Here is an 18,731-nt window from a genome sequence, read left to right as displayed (position 1 = left end):
GAATCAACCCGAGTAGAACGGAACGGCACGCAACGGAACGGAACGGAACGGAACGGGACGGAACGGAACGGAATGGAATATAATGCAACGGAATTCAATGGAATGGAATGGAATGGAATGGAATTCAATGGAATCGAATGGAATCGAATGGAATCGATTGGAATCGAATGGAATCGAATAGAATGGAATGGAATAGAATTTAATCAACCCGAGTAGAGAGGAACGGAACGCAACGGAACGGAACGGAACGGAACGGGACGGAACGGAACGGAATGGAATGGAATGGAACGGAATTCAATTGAATGGAATGGAATGGAATGGAATTCAATGGAATGGAATGGAATGGAATGGAATGGAATTCAATGGAATGGAATGGAATGGAATGGAATGGAATGGAATGGAATGGAATGGAATGGAATTCAATGGAATGGAATGGAGTGGAATGGAATGGAATCGAATGGAATTGAATGGAATCGAATGGAATCAAATGGGATCGAATGGAATGGAATGGAATAGAATGGAATCAACCCGAGTAGAACGGAATGGAATGGAATGGAATGGAATGGAATGGAATGGAATGGAATGGAATGGAATGGAATGGAATTCAATGGAATGGAATGGAATGGAATGGAATGGAATGGAATGGAATGGAATGGAATGGAATGGAATTCAATGGAATGGAATGGAACGGAATGGAATTCAATGGAATGGAATGGAATGGAATGGAATGGAATTCAATGGAATGGAATGGAATGGAATGGAATGGAATGGAATGGAATGGAATTCCATGGAATGGAATGGAATGGAATGGAATGGAATGGAATGGAATGGAATTCCATGGAATGGAATGGAATGGAATGGAATTCCATGGAATGGAATGGAATGGAATCGATTGGAATGGAATGGAATGGAATGGAATGGAATGGAATGGAATGGAATGGAATAGAATGGAATCAACCCGAGTAGAACGGAATGGAATGGAATGGAATGTAATGGAATGGAATGGAATGGAATGGAATGGAATGGAATGTACCAAAGTAGAACGGAATGGAATGGAATGGAATGGAATGGAATGGAATGGAATGTACCCGAGTAGAACGGAATTTAATGGAATGGAATGGATTGGAATGGAATGGAATGGAATGGAATGGAATGTAACCGAGTAGAACGGAATGGAATGTAATTGAATGGAATGTAACCGAGTTGAACGGAACGGAATGGAATGGAATGGAATGGAATGGAATGGAATTGAGTGCAATGCAATGCAATGGAATGCAATGGAATGGAAAGGAATGGAATGGAATTCAATGGAATGGAATGGAATGGAATGGAATTCTATGGAATGGAATGGAATGGAATTCAATGGAATGGAATGGAATGGAATGGAATGGAATGGAATTCTATGGAATGGAATGGAATGGATTGGAATGGAATGGAATGGAATGGAATGGAATGGAATGGAATGGAATGGACACCAGTAGAATGGAATGGAATGGAATGGAATGGAATGGAATGGAATGGAATGGAATTCAATGGAATGGAATGGAATGGAAAGGAATTCAATGGAATGGAATGGAATGGAATTCAATGGAATGGAATGGAATGGTATGGAATTCTATGGAATGGAATGGAGTGGAATCGAATGGAATCGAATGGAATCGAATGGAATGGAATGGAATAGAATGGAATCAACCCGAGTAGAACGGAACGGAACGCAACGGAACGGAACGGAACGGAACGGGACGGAACGGAACGGAATGGAATGGAATGGAACGGAATTCCATGGAATGGAATGGAATGGAATGGAATTCAATGGAATGGAATGGAATGGAATGGAATGGAATGGAATTCAATGGAATGGAATGGAATGGAATGGAATGGAATGGAATTCAATGGAATGGAATTCAATGGAATTCAATGGAATGGAATGCAATGGAATGGAATGGAATGGAATGGAATGGAATGGAATTCAATGGAATAGAATGGAATGGAATGGAATGGAAACGAATGGAATCGAATGGAATCGAATGGAATCGAATGGAATCGAATGGAATGGAATGGAATAGAATGGAATCAACCCGAGTAGAACGGAATGGAATGGAATGGAATGGAATGGAATGGAATGGAATGGAATGGAATGAAATGTTATGGAATGGAATGGAATGGAATTCAATGCAATTCAATTGAATGGAATGGAAGGGAATGGAATGGAGTGGAGTGGAGTGGAGTGGAGTGGAGTGGAGTGGAATGGAGTGGAATGGAATGGAATGGAATGGAATGGAATGGAATGGAATGGAATGGAATTCAATTTTATGGAATGGAAGGGAGTGGAATGGAGTGGAGTGGAGTGGAGTGGAGTGCAGTGGAGTGGAATGGAATGGAGTGGAATGGAATGGAATGGAATGGAATGGAATGGAATGGAATGGAATTCAATGGAGTGGAATGGAATGGAATGGAATGGAATGGAATGGAATGGAATTCAATGCAATGGAATGGAATGGAATCGAATGGAGTCAAATGGAATGGAATGGAATAGAATGGAATCAACCCGAGTAGAACGGAATGGAACGCAACGGAACGGAACGGAACGGAACGGAACGGAATGGAATGTAATGGAATGGAATGGAATGGAATGGAATGGAGCGGAATGGAATGCAATGGAATGGAATGGAATGGAATGGAATGGAATGGAATGGAATGGAATGGAGTCGAATGGAATCGAATGGAATGGAATGGAATAGAATGGAATCAACCCGAGTAGAACGGTACGGAACGGAACGGAACGGAACGGAACGGAATGGAATGATCAACCCGTGTAGAATGGAATGGAATGGAATTGAATAGAATGGAATCAACCCTAGTTGAACGGAACGGAACGCAACGGAACGGAACGGAACGGAACGGAATGGAATGGAATGGAAAGGAACGGAATTCAATGGAATGGAATGGAATGGAATGGAATTCTATGGAATGGAATGGAATGGAATGGAATGGAATGGAATGGAATGGAATGGAATTCAATGGAGTGGAATGGAATGGAATGGAATGGAATGGAATGGAATGGAATTCAATGCAATGGAATGGAATGGAATCGAATGGAGTCAAATGGAATGGAATGGAATAGAATGGAATCAACCCGAGTAGAACGGAATGGAACGCAACGGAACGGAACGGAACGGAACGGAACGGAATGGAATGTAATGGAATGGAATGGAATGGAATGGAATGGAGCGGAATGGAATGCAATGGAATGGAATGGAATGGAATGGAATGGAATGGAATGGAATGGAGTCGAATGGAATCGAATGGAATGGAATGGAATAGAATGGAATCAACCCGAGTAGAACGGTACGGAACGGAACGGAACGGAACGGAACGGAATGGAATGATCAACCCGTGTAGAATGGAATGGAATGGAATTGAATAGAATGGAATCAACCCTAGTTGAACGGAACGGAACGCAACGGAACGGAACGGAACGGAACGGAATGGAATGGAATGGAAAGGAACGGAATTCAATGGAATGGAATGGAATGGAATGGAATTCTATGGAATGGAATGGAATTCAATGGAATGGAATGGAATGGAATGGAATGGAATGGAATGGAATGGAATGGAATGGAATGGAATTCAATGGAATGGAATGGAATGGAATGGAATGGAATGGAATAGAATGCAATCAACCCGAGTAGAATGGAATGGAATGGAATGGAATGGGATGGAATGGAATAGAATGGAATGGAATGGAATGGAATGGAATTCAAATGGAATGGAATGGAATGGAATTCTATGGAATGGAATGGAGTGGAATCGAATGGAATCGAATGGAATCGAATGGAATCGAATGGGATCGAATGGAATGGAATGGAATAGAATGGAATCAACCCGAGTAGAACGGAGCGGAACGCAACGGAACGGAACGGAACGGAACGGAACGGAAAGGATTGGAATGGAATGGAATGGAACGGAATTCAAAGGAATGGAATGGAACAGAATGGAATTCAATGGAAAGGAATGGAATGGAATGGAATGGAATTCAATGGAATGGAATGGAATGGAATGGAATGGAATGGAATGGAATGGAATGGAATGGAACGGAATTCTATGGAAAGGAATGGAATGGAATTCAATGGAATGGAATGGAATGGAATGGAACGGAATTCAATGGAATGGAATGGAATGGAATGGAATTCAATGGAATGGAATGGAATTCAATGGAATGGAATGGAATGGAATGGAATGGAATGGAATGGGATGGAATGGAATGGAATGGAAAGGAATGGAATGGAATTCAAAGGAATGGAATGGAATGGAATGGAATGGAATGGAATTCAATGGAATGGAATGGAGTGGAATCGAATGGAATCGAATGGAATCGAATGAGATCGAATGGAATGGAATGGCATAGAATGGAATCAACCCGAGTAGAACGGAATGGAATGGAATGGAATGGAATGGAATGGAATGGAATGGAATTCAATGGAATGGAATGGAATGGAATGGAATGGAATGGAATGGAATGGAATGGAATGGAATCAACCCGAGTAGAACGGAACGGCACGCAACGGAACGGAACGGAACGGAACGGGACGGAACGGAACGGAATGGAATATAATGCAACGGAATTCAATGGAATGGAATGGAATGGAATGGAATTCAATGGAATCGAATGGAATCGAATGGAATCGATTGGAATCGAATGGAATCGAATAGAATGGAATGGAATAGAATTTAATCAACCCGAGTAGAGAGGAACGGAACGCAACGGAACGGAACGGAACAGAACGGGACGGAACGGAACGGAATGGAATGGAATGGAACGGAATTCAATTGAATGGAATGGAATGGAATGGAATTCAATGGAATGGAATGGAATGGAATTCAATGGAATGGAATGGAATGGAATGGAATGGAATGGAATGGAATGGAATGGAATGGAATTCAATGGAATGGAATGGAGTGGAATGGAATGGAATCGAATGGAATTGAATGGAATCGAATGGAATCAAATGGGATCGAATGGAATGGAATGGAATAGAATGGAATCAACCCGAGTAGAACGGAATGGAATGGAATGGAATGGAATGGAATGGAATGGAATGGAATGGAATGGAATGGAATGGAATTCAATGGAATGGAATGGAATGGAATGGAATGGAATGGAATGGAATGGAATGGAATGGAATGGAATTCAATGGAATGGAATGGAACGGAATGGAATTCAATGGAATGGAATGGAATGGAATGGAATGGAATTCAATGGAATGGAATGGAATGGAATGGAATGGAATGGAATGGAATGGAATTCCATGGAATGGAATGGAATGGAATGGAATGGAATGGAATGGAATGGAATTCCATGGAATGGAATGGAATGGAATGGAATTCCATGGAATGGAATGGAATGGAATCGATTGGAATGGAATGGAATGGAATGGAATGGAATGGAATGGAATGGAATGGAATAGAATGGAATCAACCCGAGTAGAACGGAATGGAATGGAATGGAATGTAATGGAATGGAATGGAATGGAATGGAATGGAATGGAATGTACCAAAGTAGAACGGAATGGAATGGAATGGAATGGAATGGAATGGAATGGAATGGAATGGAATGTACCCGAGTAGAACGGAATTTAATGGAATGGAATGGATTGGAATGGAATGGAATGGAATGGAATGGAATGTAACCGAGTAGAACGGAATGGAATGTAATTGAATGGAATGTAACCGAGTTGAACGGAACGGAATGGAATGGAATGGAATGGAATGGAATGGAATTGAGTGCAATGCAATGCAATGGAATGCAATGGAATGGAAAGGAATGGAATGGAATTCAATGGAATGGAATGGAATGGAATGGAATTCTATGGAATGGAATGGAATGGAATTCAATGGAATGGAATGGAATGGAATGGAATGGAATGGAATTCTATGGAATGGAATGGAATGGATTGGAATGGAATGGAATGGAATGGAATGGAATGGAATGGAATGGACACCAGTAGAATGGAATGGAATGGAATGGAATGGAATGGAATGGAATGGAATGGAATGGAATTCAATGGAATGGAATGGAATGGAAAGGAATTCAATGGAATGGAATGGAATGGAATTCAATGGAATGGAATGGAATGGTATGGAATTCTATGGAATGGAATGGAGTGGAATCGAATGGAATCGAATGGAATCGAATGGAATGGAATGGAATAGAATGGAATCAACCCGAGTAGAACGGAACGGAACGCAACGGAACGGAACGGAACGGAACGGGACGGAACGGAACGGAATGGAATGGAATGGAACGGAATTCCATGGAATGGAATGGAATGGAATGGAATTCAATGGAATGGAATGGAATGGAATGGAATGGAATGGAATTCAATGGAATGGAATGGAATGGAATGGAATGGAATGGAATTCAATGGAATGGAATTCAATGGAATTCAATGGAATGGAATGCAATGGAATGGAATGGAATGGAATGGAATGGAATGGAATTCAATGGAATAGAATGGAATGGAATGGAATGGAAACGAATGGAATCGAATGGAATCGAATGGAATCGAATGGAATCGAATGGAATGGAATGGAATAGAATGGAATCAACCCGAGTAGAACGGAATGGAATGGAATGGAATGGAATGGAATGGAATGGAATGGAATGGAATGGAATGGAATGAAATGTTATGGAATGGAATGGAATGGAATTCAATGCAATTGAATTGAATGGAGTGGAAGGGAATGGAATGGAGTGGAGTGGAGTGGAGTGGAGTGGAGTGGAGTGGAATGGAGTGGAATGGAATGGAATGGAATGGAATGGAATGGAATGGAATGGAATGGAATTCAATTTTATGGAATGGAAGGGAGTGGAATGGAGTGGAGTGGAGTGGAGTGGAGTGCAGTGGAGTGGAATGGAATGGAGTGGAATGGAATGGAATGGAATGGAATGGAATGGAATGGAATGGAATGGAATTCAATGGAGTGGAATGGAATGGAATGGAATGGAATGGAATGGAATGGAATTCAATGCAATGGAATGGAATGGAATCGAATGGAGTCAAATGGAATGGAATGGAATAGAATGGAATCAACCCGAGTAGAACGGAATGGAACGCAACGGAACGGAACGGAACGGAACGGAACGGAATGGAATGTAATGGAATGGAATGGAATGGAATGGAATGGAGCGGAATGGAATGCAATGGAATGGAATGGAATGGAATGGAATGGAATGGAATGGAATGGAGTCGAATGGAATCGAATGGAATGGAATGGAATAGAATGGAATCAACCCGAGTAGAACGGTACGGAACGGAACGGAACGGAACGGAACGGAATGGAATGATCAACCCGTGTAGAATGGAATGGAATGGAATTGAATAGAATGGAATCAACCCTAGTTGAACGGAACGGAACGCAACGGAACGGAACGGAACGGAACGGAATGGAATGGAATGGAAAGGAACGGAATTCAATGGAATGGAATGGAATGGAATGGAATTCTATGGAATGGAATGGAATTCAATGGAATGGAATGGAATGGAATGGAATGGAATGGAATGGAATGGAATGGAATGGAATTCAATGGAATGGAATGGAATGGAATGGAATGGAATTCAATGGAATGGAATGGAATGGAATGGAATGGAATGGAATGGAATGGAATCGAATGGAATCGAATGGAATCGAATGGAATCGAATGGAATCGAATGGAATGGAATGGAATAGAATGCAATCAACCCGAGTAGAATGGAATGGAATGGAATGGAATGGGATGGAATGGAATAGAATGGAATGGAATGGAATGGAATGGAATTCAAATGGAATGGAATGGAATGGAATTCTATGGAATGGAATGGAGTGGAATCGAATGGAATCGAATGGAATCGAATGGAATCGAATGGGATCGAATGGAATGGAATGGAATAGAATGGAATCAACCCGAGTAGAACGGAGCGGAACGCAACGGAACGGAACGGAACGGAACGGAACGGAAAGGATTGGAATGGAATGGAATGGAACGGAATTCAAAGGAATGGAATGGAACAGAATGGAATTCAATGGAAAGGAATGGAATGGAATGGAATGGAATTCAATGGAATGGAATGGAATGGAATGGAATGGAATGGAATGGAATGGAATGGAATGGAACGGAATTCAATGGAATGGAATGGAATGGAATGGAATTCAATGGAATGGAATGGAATTCAATGGAATGGAATGGAATGGAATGGAATGGAATGGAATGGGATGGAATGGAATGGAATGGAATGGAATGGAATGGAATTCAAAGGAATGGAATGGAATGGAATGGAATGGAATGGAATTCAATGGAATGGAATGGAGTGGAATCGAATGGAATCGAATGGAATCGAATGAGATCGAATGGAATGGAATGGCATAGAATGGAATCAACCCGAGTAGAACGGAATGGAATGGAATGGAATGGAATGGAATGGAATGGAATGGAATTCAATGGAATGGAATGGAATGGAATGGAATGGAATGGAATGGAATGGAGTGGAATCAACCCGAGTAGAACGGAACGGCACGCAACGGAACGGAACGGAACGGAACGGAACGGAACGGAACGGAATGGAATATAATGCAACGGAATTCAATGGAATGGAATGGAATGGAATGGAATTCAATGGAATCGAATGGAATCGAATGGAATCGATTGGAATCGAATGGAATCGAATAGAATGGAATGGAATAGAATTTAATCAACCCGAGTAGAGAGGAACGGAACGCAACGGAACGGAACGGAACGGAACGGGACGGAACGGAACGGAATGGAATGGAATGGAACGGAATTCAATTGAATGGAATGGAATGGAATGGAATTCAATGGAATGGAATGGAATGGAATGGAATGGAATTCAATGGAATGGAATGGAATGGAATGGAATGGAATGGAATGGAATGGAATGGAATGGAATTCAATGGAATGGAATGGAGTGGAATGGAATGGAATCGAATGGAATTGAATGGAATCGAATGGAATCAAATGGGATCGAATGGAATGGAATGGAATAGAATGGAATCAACCCGAGTAGAACGGAATGGAATGGAATGAAATGGAATGGAATGGAATGGAATGGAATGGAATGGAATGGAATTCAATGGAATGGAATGGAATGGAATTCAATGGAATGGAATGGAACGGAATGGAATTCAATGGAATGGAATGGAATGGAATGGAATGGAATTCAATGGAATGGAATGGAATGGAATGGAATGGAATGGAATGGAATGGAATTCCATGGAATGGAATGGAATGGAATGGAATGGAATGGAATTCCATGGAATGGAATGGAATGGAATGGAATTCCATGGAATGGAATGGAATGGAATCGATTGGAATGGAATGGAATGGAATGGAATGGAATAGAATGGAATCAACCCGAGTAGAACGGAATGGAATGGAATGGAATGTAATGGAATGGAATGGAATGGAATGGAATGGAATGGAATGTACCAAAGTAGAACGGAATGGAATGGAATGGAATGGAATGGAATGGAATGGAATGGAATGTACCCGAGTAGAACGGAATTTAATGGAATGGAATGGATTGGAATGGAATGGAATGGAATGGAATGGAATGTAACCGAGTAGAACGGAATGGAATGTAATTGAATGGAATGTAACCGAGTTGAACGGAACGGAATGGAATGGAATGGAATGGAATGGAATGGAATTGAGTGCAATGCAATGCAATGGAATGCAATGGAATAGAAAGGAATGGAATGGAATGGAATGGAATGGAATCTACCCGAGTAGAACGGAATGGAATGGAACTGAATGGAATGTAACCGAGTAGAACGGAACGGAATGGAATGGAATGGAATGGAATGGAATGCAATGGAATGGAATGGAATGGAATGGAATGGAATGGAATGGAATGGAATGGAATGGACACCAGTAGAATGGAATGGACTGGAATGGAATGGAATGGAATGGAATGGACAGGAGCAGAACGGAATGGAATGCAATGGAATGGAATGGAATGTACCGGAGCAGAACGGAATGGAATGAAATGGAAATGGAAAGGGAATGGAAATAGAACGGGAATGGAAATGGAACGGGAACGGAAATGGAACGGGAATGGAAATGGAACGGGAACGGAAATGGAACGGGAAGGGAAATGGAACGGGAACGGAAACGGAACGAGAACGGAAATGGAGTGGGAACGGAAACGGAACGGGAACGGAAATGGAACGGGAATGGTAACGGAACGGGAATGGAAATGGAACGGGAATGGAAAAGGAACGGGAATGGAAATGGATCGGGAATGGAAATGGAACGGGAATGGTAATGGAACTGGAATGGAAATGGAACGGGAATGGAAAAGAAACGGGAATGGAAATGGAACGGGAATGGAAAAGGAATGGGAATGGAAATGGAATGGAATGGAATGGAATGGAATGGAATGGAATGTACCGGAGTGGAGTGGAGTGGAGTGGAGTGGAGTAGAGTGCACTGGAACGGAACGGAATGGAATGGAATGGAATGGAACGGAACGGAATGTACCCGAGAAGCACGGAATGGAATGGAATGGAATGGAATGGAATGGAATGGAATGGAATGTACCGGAGTGGAGTGGAGTGGAATGGAGTGGAGTGGAGTGGAGTGGAGTGGAATGGAATGGAATGGAATGGAATGGAATGGAATGCAATGGAATGCAATGGAATGGAAAGGAATGGAATGGAATGGAATGGAATGGAATGGAATGGAATGGACACCAGTAGAATGGAATGGAATGGAATGGAATGGAATGGAATGGAATGGAATGGAATTCAATGGAATGGAATGGAATGGAATGGAATTCTATGGAATGGAATGGAATGGAATTCAATGGAATGGAATGGAATGGAATGGAATTCTATGGAATGGAATGGAGTGGAATCGAATGGAATCGAATGGAATCGAATGGAATCGAATGGAATAGAATGGAATCAACCCGAGTAGAACGGAACGGAACGCAACGGAACGGAACGGAACGGAACGGGATGGAAAGGAACGGAATGGAATGGAATGGAACGGAATTCCATGGAATGGAATGGAATGGAATTCCATGGAATGGAATGGAATGGAATGGAATGGAATGGAATGGAATGGAATTCAATGGAATGGAATGGAATGGATTGGAATGGAATGGAATAGAATGGAATCAACCCGAGTAGAACGGAACGGAACACAACGGAACGGAACGGAACGCAACGGAACGGAACGGAATGGAACGGAACGGAATGGAATGGAATGGAACGGAATTCAATGGAATGGAATGGAATGGAATGGAATTCTATGGAATGGAATGGAATGGAATGGAATGGAATGGAATGGAAATCAATGAAATGGAATGGAATGGAATGGAATGGAATGGAATTCTATGGAATGGAATGGAATGGAACGGAATGGAATGGAATTCTATGGAATGGAATGGAATGGAATGGAATGGAATGGAATGGAACGGAATTCGATGGAATGGAATGGAATGGAATGGAACGGAATGGAATGGAATTCAATGGAATGGAAAGGAATGGAATGGAATGGAATGGAATTCAATGGAATGGAATGGAATGGAATGGAACGGAATGGAATTCAATGGAATGGAATGGAATGGCAACGAATGGAATCGAATGCAATCGAATGGAATCGATTGGAATTGAATGGAATCGAATGGAATGGAATGGAATAGAATGGAATCAACCTGAGTAGAACGGAACGGCACGCAACGGAACGGAACGGAACGGAACGGGACGGAACGGAAGGGAATGGAATGGAATGGAACGGAATTCAATGGAATGGAATGGAATGGAATGGAATGGAATGGAATGGAATGGAATGGAATGGAATGGAATAGAATGGAATCAACCCGAGTAGAACGGAACGGAACGCAACGGAACGGAACGGAACGCAACGGAACGGAACGGAACGGAACGGAAAGGAACGGAATGGAATGGAATGGAAAGGAACGGAATTCAATGGAATGGAATGGAATGGAATGGAATTCTATGGAATGGAATGGAATTCAATGGAATGGAATGGAATGGAATGGAATGGAATGGAATGGAATGGAATGGAATTCAATGGAATGGAATGGAATGGAATGGAATGGAATGGAATTCTATGGAATGGAATGGAATGGAATGGAATGGAATGGAATTGAACGGAATTCTATGGAATGGAATGGAATGGAATTCAATGGAATGGAATGGAATGGAATGGAATGGAATTCAATGGAATGGAATGGAATGGAATGGAATGGAATTCAAAGGAATGGAAAGGAATGGAATGGAATGGAATGGAATTCAATGGAATGGAATGGAATGGAATGGAACGGAATGGAATTCAATGGAATGGAATGGAATGGAATGGAATGGATTGGAATGGAATGGAATGGAATGGAATGGAATTCAATGGAATGGAATGGAATGGAATGGAATGGCAACGAATGGAATCGAATGCAATCGAATGGAATCGATTGGAATCGAATGGAATCGAATGGAATGGAATGGAATAGAATGGAATCAACCTCAGTAGAACGGAACGGCACGCAACGGAACGGAACGGAACGGAACGGGACGGAACGGAAGGGAATGGAATGGAATGGAACGGAATTCAATGGAATGGAATGGAATGGAATGGAATGGAATGGAATGGAATGGAATGGAATGGAATGGAATAGAATGGAATCAACCCGAGTAGAATGGAACGGAACGCAACGGAACGGAATGGAACGCAACGGAACGAAACGGAACGGAACGTAACGGAATGGAATGGAATGGAAAGGAACGGAATTCAATGGAATGGAATGGAATGGAATGGATTGGAATGGAATGGAATGGAATGGAATGGAATTCAATGGAATGGAATGGAATGGAATGGAATGGAATGGAATTCCATGGAATGGAATGGAATGGAATGGAATTCCATGGAATGGAATGGAATGGAATGGAATGGAATGGAATGGAATCGAATGGAATCGAATGGAATCGAATGGAATCGAATGGAATCGAATGGAATAGAATGCAAACCCGAGTAGAATGGAATGGAATGGAATGGAATGGAATGGAATGGAATGGAATGGAATGGAATGGAATGGAATGGAATTCAAATGGAATGGAATGGAATGGAATTCTATGGAATGGAATGGAGTGGAATCGAATGGAATCGAATGGAATCGAATGGAATCGAATGGGATCGAATGGAATGGAATGGAATAGAATGGAATCAACCCGAGTAGAACGGAGCGGAACGCAACGGAACGGAACGGAACGGAACGGAACGGAAAGGAATGGAATGGAATGGAATGGAACGGAATTCAAAGGAATGGAATGGAACAGAATGGAATTCAATGGAATGGAATGGAATGGAATGGAATGGAATTCAATGGAATGGAATGGAATGGAATGGAATGGAATGGAATGGAATGGAACGGAACGGAATTCTATGGAATAGAATGGAATGGAATTCTATGGAATGGAATGGAATGGAATGGAATGGAATGGAACGGAATTCAATGGAATGGAATGGAATGGAATGGAATTCAACGGAATGGAATGGAATTCAATGGAATGGAATGGAATGGAATGGAATGGAATGGAATGGAATGGAATGGAATTCCATGGAATGGAATGGAATGGAATGGAATTCCATGGAATGGAATGGAATGGAATGGAATTCCATGGAATGGAATGGAATGGAATCGAATGGAATGGAATGGAATGGAATGGAATGGAATGGAATAGAATGGAATCAACCCGAGTAGAACGGAATGGAATGGAATGGAATGTAATGTAATGGAATGGAATGGAATGGAATGGAATGGAATGTACCAAAGTAGAACGGAATGGAATGGAATGGAATGGAATGGAATGGAATGGAATGGAATGGAATGGAATGGAATGCAATGTACCCGAGTAGAACGGAATGGAATGAAATGGAATGGATTGGAATGGAATGGAATGGAATGGAATGGAATGTAACCGAGTAGAACGGAATGGAATGTAATTGAATGGAATGTAACCGGGTTGAACGGAACGGAATGGAATGGAATGGAATGGAATGGAATGGAATGGAATGGAATGGAATGGAATGGAATGGAATGGAATGGAATTGAGTGCAATGCAATGCAATGGAATGCAATGGAATGGAAAGGAATGGAATGGAATGGAATGGAATCTACCCGAGTAGAACGGAATGGAATGGAATTGAATGGAATGTAACCGAGTAGAACGGAACGGAATGGAATGGAATGGAATGGAATGGAATGCAATGGAATGGAATGGAATGGAATGGAATGGAATGGAATGGAATGGAATGGACACCAGTAGAATGGAATGGAATGGAATGGAATGGAATGGAATGGAATGGAATGGAATGGAATGGAATGGAATCTACCCGAGTTGAACGGAATGGAACGGAATGGAATGGAATGGAATGTACAGGAGCAGAACGGAATGGAATGCAATGGAATGGAATGGAATGTACCCGATCAGAACGGAAAGGAATGAAATGGAAATGGAAAGGGAATGGAAATGGAACGGGAATGGAAATGGAACGGGAACGCAATTGAAACGGGAATGGAAATGGAACGGGAACGGAAACGGAACGGGAACGGAAATGGAACGGGAATGGTAACGGAACAGGAATGGAAATGGAACGGGAATGGAAAAGGAACGGGAATGGAAATGGATCGGGAATGGAAATGGAACGGGAATGGTAATGGAACGGGAATGGAAATGGAACGGGAATGGAAAAGAAACGGGAATGGAAATGGAACGGGAATGGAAATGGAATGGGAATGGAAATGGAATGGAATGGAATGGAATGGAATGGAATGGAATGTACCGGAGTGGAGTGGAGTGGAGTGGAGTAGAGTGCACTGGAACGGAATGGAATGGAATGGAATGGAATGGAACGGAACGGAATGTACCTGAGAAGCACGGAATGGAATGGAATGGAATGGAATGGAATGGAATGGAATGGAATGTACCGGAGTGGAGTGGAGTGGAATAGAGTGGACTGGAGTGGTGTGGAGTGGAATGGAATGGAATGGAATGGAATGGAATGGAATGGAATGGAATGGACACCAGTAGAATGGAATGGAATGGAATGGAATGGAATGGAATGGAATGGAATGGAATTCAATGGAATGGAATGGAATGGAATGGAATTCTATGGAATGGAATGGAATGGAATTCAATGGAATGGAATGGAATGGAATGGAATGGAATGGAATTCAATGGAATGGAATGGAATGGATTGGAATGGAATGGAATGGAATGGAATGGAATTCAATGGAATGGAATGGAATGGAATGGAATGGAATGGAATTCAATGGAATGGAATGGAATGGAATGGAATGGAATGGAATTCAATGGAATGGAATGGAATGGAATGGAATGGAATGGAATTCAATGGAATGGAATGGAATGGAATGGAATGGAATGGAATTCAATGGAATGGAATGGAATGGAATGGAATGGAATGGAATGGAATGGAATGGAATCGAATGGAATCGAATGGAATCGAATGGAATCGAATGGAATAGAATGCAAACCCGAGTAGAATGGAATGGAATGGAATGGAATGGAATGGAATGGAATGGAATGGAATGGAATGGAATGGAATGGAATGGAATGGAATTCAAATGGAATGGAATGGAATGGAATTCTATGGAATGGAATGGAGTGGAATCGAATGGAATCGAATGGAATCGAATGGAATCGAATGGGATCGAATGGAATGGAATGGAATAGAATGGAATCAACCCGAGTAGAACGGAGCTGAACGCAACGGAACGGAACGTAACGGAACGGAACGGAAAGGAATGGAATGGAATGGAATGGAACGGAATTCAAAGGAATGGAATGGAACAGAATGGAATTCAATGGAATGGAATGGAATGGAATGGAATGGAATTCAATGGAATGGAATGGAATGGAATGGAATGGAATGGAATGGAATGGAATGGAATGGAACGGAACGGAATTCTATGGAATAGAATGGAATGGAATTCTATGGAATGGAATGGAATGGAATGGAATGGAATGGAACGGAATTCAATGGAATGGAATGGAATGGAATGGAATTCAACGGAATGGAATGGAATTCAATGGAATGGAATGGAATGGAATGGAATGGAATGGAATGGAATGGAATGGAATGGAATTCAATGGAATGGAATGGAATGGAATGGAATTCCATGGAATGGAATGGAATGGAATCGAATGGAATGGAATGGAATGGAATGGAATGGAATGGAATAGAATGGAATCAACCCGAGTAGAACGGAATGGAATGGAATGGAATGTAATGGAATGGAATGGAATGGAATGGAATGGAATGTACCAAAGTAGAACGGAATGGAATGGAATGGAATGGAATGGAATGGAATGGAATGGAATGGAATTCCATGGAATGGAATGGAATGGAATGGAATTCAATGGAATGGAATGGATTGGAATGGAATGGAATGGAATGGAATGGAATGGAATGAAATGGAATGGAATGGAATAGAATGGAATCAACCTGAGTAGAACGGAATGGAATGGAATGGAATGGAATGGAATGGAATGGAATGGAATGGAATGGAATGGAATGTACCAAAGTAGAACGGAATGGAATGGAATGGAATGGAATGGAATGGAATGGAATGGAATGGAATGTACACGAGTAGAACGGAATGTAATGGAATGGAATGGATTGGAATGGAATGGAATGGAATGGAATGGAATGTAACCGAGTAGAACGGAATGGAATGTAATTGAATGGAATGTAACCGAGTTGAACGGAACGGAATGGAATGGAATGGAATGGAATGGAATGGAATGGAATGGAATGGAATGGAATGGAATTGAGTGCAATGCAATGCAATGGAATGCAATGGAATGGAAAGGAATGGAATGGAATGGAATGGAATCTACCCGAGTAGAACGGAATGGAATGGAATTGAATGGAATGTAACCGAGTAGAACGGAACGGAATGGAATGGAATGGAATGGAATGGAATGCAATAGAATGGAATGGAATGGAATGGAATGGAATGGAATGGAATGGAATGGAATGGACACCAGTAGAATGGAATGGAATGGAATGGAATGGAATGGAATGGAATGGAATGGAATGGAATGGAATGGAATGGAATCTACCCGAGTAGAACGGAATGGAACGGAATGGAATGGAATGAAATGTACAGGAGCAGAACGGAATGGAATGCAATGGAATGGAATGGAATGTACCCGAGCAGAACGGAAAGGAATGAAATGGAAATGGAAAGGGAATGGAAATGGAACGGGAATGGAAATGGAACGGGAACGCAATTGAAACGGGAATGGAAATGGAACGGGAACGGAAACGGAACGAGAACGGAAATGGAACGGGAACGGAAACGGAACGGGAACGGAAATGGAACGGGAATGGTAACGGAACAGGAATGGAAATGGAACGGGAATGGAAAAGGAACGGGAATGGAAATGGATCGGGAATGGAAATGGAACGGGAATGGTAATGGAACGGGAATGGAAATGGAACGGGAATGGAAAAGAAACGGGAATGGAAATGGAACGGGAATGGAAATGGAATGGGAATGGAAATGGAATGGAATGGAATGGAATGGAATGGAATGGAATGTACCGGAGTGGAGTGGAGTGGAGTGGAGTAGAGTGCACTGGAACGGAATGGAATGGAATGGAATGGAACGGAACGGAATGTACCTGAGAAGCACGGAATGGAATGGAATGGAATGGAATGGAATGGAATGGAATGTACCGGAGTGGAGTGGAGTGGAATGGAGTGGACTGGAGTGGTGTGGAGTGGAATGGAATGGAATGGAATGGAATGGAATGGAATGGAATGGAATGGAATGGAATGCAATGGAATGCAATGGAATGGAAAGGAATGGAATGGAATGGAATGGAATGGAATGGAATGGAATGGAATGGAATGGAATGGACAACAGTAGAATGGAATGGAACGGAATGGAATGGAATGGAATGGAATGGAATGGAATGGAATGGAATGGAATGGAATTCAATGGAATGGAATGGAATGGAATGGAATTCAATGGAATGGAATGGAATGGAATTCCATGGAATGGAATGGAATGGAATTCCATGGAATGGAATGGAATGGAATGGAATTCTATGGAATGGAATGGAGTGGAATCGAATGGAATCGAATGGAATCGAATGGAATGGAATGGAATAGAATGGAATCAACCCGAGTAGAACGGAGCGGAACGCAACGGAACGGCACGGAACGGAACGGGACGGAACCGAACGGAATGGAATGGAATGGAACGGAATTCCATGGAATGGAATGGAATGGAATGGAATTCAATGGAATGGAATGGAATGGAATGGAATGGAATTCGATGGAATGGAATGGAATGGATTGGAATGGAATGGAATAGAATGGAATCAACCCGAGTAGAACGGAACAGAACACAACGGAACGGAACGGAACGCAACGGAACGGAACGGAACGGAACGGAACGGAACGGAATGGAATGGAATGGAACGGAATTCAATGGAATGGAATGGAATGGAATGGAATGGAATTCTATGGAATGGAATGGAATGGAATGGAATGGAATGGAATGGAATTCCATGGAATGGAATGGAATGGAATGGAATGGAATGGAATTCAATGGAATGGAATGGAGTGGAATGGAATGGAATCGAATGGAATTGAATGGAATCGAATGGAATCAAATGGG

Source organism: Gorilla gorilla, chromosome 18 (genome assembly GCF_029281585.2).
Source record: "Gorilla gorilla gorilla isolate KB3781 chromosome 18, NHGRI_mGorGor1-v2.1_pri, whole genome shotgun sequence".
Classification (NCBI taxonomy): Eukaryota; Metazoa; Chordata; class Mammalia; order Primates; family Hominidae; genus Gorilla; species Gorilla gorilla.
This window is presented reverse-complemented; position numbering follows the sequence as displayed.